The sequence below is a fragment of the Lolium rigidum genome, chromosome 5 (assembly GCF_022539505.1).
Source record: "Lolium rigidum isolate FL_2022 chromosome 5, APGP_CSIRO_Lrig_0.1, whole genome shotgun sequence".
Taxonomy (NCBI): domain Eukaryota; kingdom Viridiplantae; phylum Streptophyta; class Magnoliopsida; order Poales; family Poaceae; genus Lolium; species Lolium rigidum.
This window is the reverse complement of record NC_061512.1, coordinates 102,880,320-102,885,297: the sequence shown is the minus strand read 5'-3', so window position 1 is coordinate 102,885,297 and position 4,978 is coordinate 102,880,320.

The following is a 4,978-nucleotide window of genomic DNA, read 5'->3' as shown; positions in this document are numbered from 1 at the left end:
TATGATATGCTTGACTTGCCACCATTGAAGAATTGTTATTTGGATGTTAATCTCGCTGATAATACTAAAAAGAAACCTTTGGGGAGAGTTGATAATGTTCATATTATGGTTAACAATAACCTTGTCCCCGTTGATTTTGTTGTCTTGGATATTGAATGCAATGCATCTTGCCCCATTATATTGGGAAGACCTTTTCTTCGAACCGTTGGTGCTACTATTGATATGAAGGAAGGTAATATTAAATATCAATTTCCTCTCAAGAAAGGTATGGAACACTTCCCTAGAAAGAGAATGAAGTTACCTTATGATTCTATTATTAGAACAAATTATGATGTTGATGCTTCGTCTCTCGATAACACTTGAGTTACACTTTCTGCGCCTAGCTGAAAGGCGTTAAAGAAAAGCGCTTATGGGAGACAACCCATGTTATTACTCCAGTATTTTTTTTTATATTTGTGTCTTGAAAGTTGTTTACTACTGTAGCAACCTCTCCTTATCTTAGTTTTGAGTTTTGTTGTGCCAAGTAAAGTCTTTGATAGAAAAGTAAGTACTAGATTTGGATTACTGCGCAGTTCCAGATTTCTTTGCTGTCACGAATCTGGGTCTACCTCCCTGTAGGTAGCTCAGAAAATTAAGCCAATTTACGTGCATGATCCTCAGATATGTACGCAACTTTCATTCAATTTGAGCATTTTCATTTGAGCAAGTCTGGTGACCTAATAAAATCCATCTTTACGGACTGTTCTGTTTTGACAGATTCTGCCTTTTATTTTGCATTGCCTCTTTTGCTATGTTGGATGAATTTCTTTGATCCACTAATGTCCAGTAGCTTTATGCAATCTCCAGAAGTGTTAAGAATGATTGTGTCACCTCTGAACATGTGAATTTTTATTATGCACTAACCCTCTAATGAGTTGTTTCGAGTTTGGTGTGGAGGAAGTTTTCAAGGATCAAGAGAGGAGTATGATGCAATAAGATCAAGGAGAGTGAAAGCTCTAAGCTTGGGGATGCCCCGGTGGTTCACCCCTGCATATTTTAAGAAGACTCAAGCGTCTAAGCTTGGGGATGCCCAAGGCATCCCCTTCTTCATCGACAACATTATCGAGTTCCTCCCCTGAAACTATATTTTTATTCCGTCACATCTTATGTACTTTGCTTGGAGCGTCGGTTTGTTTTTGTTTTTTGTTTTGTTTGAATAAAATGGATCCTAGCATTCACTTTATGGGAGAGAGACACGCTCCGCTGTAGCATATGGACAAATATGTCCTTAGGCTCTACTCATAGTATTCATGGCGAAGTTTCTCCTTCGTTAAATTGTTATATGGTTGGAATTGGAAAATACTACATGTAGTAATTCTAAAATGTCTTGGATAATTTGATACTTGGCAATTGTTGTGCTCATGTTTAAGCTCTTGCATCATATCATTTGCACCCATTAATGAAGAAATACTTAGAGCTTGCTAATTTGGGTTGCATATTTGGTTTCTCTAGAGTCTAGATAACATCTAGTATTGAGTTTTGAACAACAAGGAAGACGGTATGGAGTCTTATAATGTTTACAATATGTATTTTATGTGAGTTTTGCTGTACCGTTCATCCTTGTGTTTGTTTCAAATAACCTTGCTAGCCTAAACCTTGTATCGAGAGGGAATACTTCTCATGCATCCAAAATACTTGAGCCAACCACTATGCCATTTGTGTCCACCATAACTACCTACTACATGGTATTTATCCGCCATTCCAAAGTAAATTGCTTGAGTGCTACCTTTAAAATTCCATCATTCACCTTTGCAATATATAGCTCATGGGACAAATAGCTTAAAAACTATTGTGGTATTGAATATGTACTTATGCACTTTATCTCTTATTAAGTTGCTTGTTGTGCGATAACCATGTTTACGGGGACGCCATCAACTATTCTTTGTTGGATATCATGTGAGTTGCTATGCATGTCCGTCTTGTCTGAAGTAAGAGAGATCTACCACCTTAATGGTTGGAGCATGCATATTGTTAGAGAAGAACTTTGGGCCGCTAACTAAAGCCATGATTCATGGTGGAAGTTTCAGTTTTGGACGCATATCCTCAATCTCATATGAGAATAATAATTGTTGCCAAATGCTTATGCATTAAAGAGGAGTCCATTATCTGTTGTCCATGTTGTCCCGGTATGGATGTCTAAGTTGAGAATAATCAAAAGCGAGAAATCCAAAATGCGAGCTTTCTCCTTAGACCTTTGTACAGGCGGCATGGAGGTACCCCATTGTGACACTTGGTTAAAACATGTGCATTGCAAAGATCCGGTAGTCCAAGCTGATTAGGACAAGGTGCGGGCACTATTAGTATACTATGCATGAGACTTGCAACTTGTAAGATATAATGTACATAACTCATATGCTTTATTACTACCGTTGACAAAATTGTTTCATGTTTTCAAAATAAAAGCTCTAGCACAAATATAGCAATCGATGCTTTCCTCTTTGAAGGACCATTCTTTTTACTTTTATGTTGAGTCGGTTCACCTATCTCTCTCCACCTCAAGAAGCAAACACTTGTGTGAACTATGCATTGATTCCTACATACTTGCATATTGTACTTGTTATATTACTCTATGTTGACAATTATCCATGAGATATACATGTTACAAGTTGAAAGCAACCGCTGAAACTTAATCTTCCTTTGTGTTGCTTCAATACCTTTACTTTGATTTATTGGTTTATGAGTTAACTCTTATGCAAGACTTATTGATGCTTGTCTTGAAGTACTATTCATGAAAAGTCTTTGCTTTATGATTCACTTGTTTACTCATGTCATTACCATTGTTTTGATCGCTGCATCCACTACATATGTTTACAAATAGTATGATCAAGGTTATGATGGCATATCACTTCAGAAATTATCTTTGTTATCGTTTTACTCGCTCGGGACGAGCGGAACTAAGCTTGGGGATGCTTGATACGTCTCCGACGTATCGATAATTTCTTATGTTCTATGCCATATTATTGATGATACCTACATGTTTTATGCACACTTTATGTCATATTCGTGCATTTTCCGGAACTAACCTATTAACAAGATGACGAAGTGCCGGTTCTCGTTTTACTGCTGTTTTTGGTTTCGAAATCCTAGTAACAAAATATTCTCGGAATTGGACGAAACGAAGACCCGGGGGCCTATTTCGCCACGAACCTTCCGGAAGACCGAAGAGCATACGAAGTGGGGCCACGAGGTGGCCAAACCACATGGCGGCGCGGCCAAGGGGGCCCGCGCCGCCCGTGGTGTGGGCCCCTCGTCGGCCCCCGACTCTGCCCTTCCGCCTACTTAAAGCCTCCATCGCGAAACCCCGATGCGAACCACGATACGGAAAACCTTACCGAGACGCCGCCGCCGCCGATCCCATCTCGGGGGATTCGGAGATCTCCTCCGGCACCCTGCCGGAGAGGGGATTCATCTCCCGGAGGACTCTACACCGCCATGGTCGCCTCCGGAGTGATGAGTGAGTAGTTCACCCTGGACTATGGGTCCATAACAGTAGCTAGATGGTTGTCTTCTCCTCATTGTGCTTTATTGTTGGATCTTGTGAGCTGCCTAACATGATCAAGATCATCTATCTGTAATACTCTATGTTGTGTTTGTCGGGATCCGATGGATAGAGAATACCATGTTATGTTAATTATCAAGTTATTACATATGTGTTGTTTATGATCTTGCATGCTCTCCGTTACTAGTAGAGGCTCTGGCCAAGTTTTTGCTTTTAACTCCAAGAGGGAGTATTTATGCTCGATAGTGGGTTCATGCCTGCATTGACACCGGGACGAGTGACGAGAAAGTTCTAAGGTTGTGTTGTCTTGTTGCCACTAGGGATAAAACATTGGCGCTATGTCCGAGGATGTAGTTGTTGATTACATTACGCACCATACTTAATGCAATTGTCCGTTGCTTTGCAACTTAATACTGGAAGGGGTTCGGACGATAACCCGAAGGTGGACTTTTTAGGCATAGATGCGGTTGGATGGCGGTCTATGTACTTTGTCGTAATGCCCAATTAAATCTCACTATACTTATCATGCCATGTATGTGCATTGTTATGCCCTCTCTATTTGTCAATTGCCCGACTGTAATTTGTTCACCCAACATGCTTTTATCTTATGGGAGAGACACCTCTAGTGAACTGTGGACCCCGGTCCATTCTTTTAATACTTGAAATACAAATCTGTTGCAATACTTGTTTTACTTGTTTTCTCTCGCAAACAATCATCTTCCACACAATTCGGTTAATCCTTTGTTACGGCAAGCCGGTGAGATTGACAACCTCACTCGTTTCGTTGGGGCAAAGTACTTTGGTTGTGTTGTGCGGGTTCCACGTTGGCGCCGGAATCTCTGGTGTTGCGCCGCACTACATCCCGCCGCCATCAACCTTCAATGTGCTTCTTGACTCCTACTGGTTCGATTAAACCTTGGTTTCTTACTGAGGGAAACTTGCCGCTGTGCGCATCACACCTTCTCTTGGGGTTCCCAACGGACGTGTCAACTACACGCATCAACCCCTAGTTTCGGGCTACTTGCCTTTTTCTTAAGATCTCCTGCCACGTTTGAAACTTTGAGGACGATCCTAGCTCATGAGTCCCACATGTCATCCTCTCTAAACGATGTTGAGGCCGCTGCTGCATGACAGGTCCCACATGTCAGCCTCTCTGTTCAATAAATGTTTCCTTTCTTGGATTTATTTTTTATCCCTAATTTCTGGCTACTTTCCTTTTTCTTTCGATCCCCTGCCGCCTTGTTAAAATTGAGGATGCTGCTGCAAATGAGTCCCACATGTCAGCCTCTCTGAAGTATAAATGTTTCCTTTCTTGGATTTATTTTCTACCCCTTATTTCGGGCTACTTGTTTTTTCTTTGGATCTCCTACCGCCTTTGAAATGTTGAAGACACTGCTAACTCACACTGCAAGAAAAGTTGCCATGGCCGACGAAGTTGAA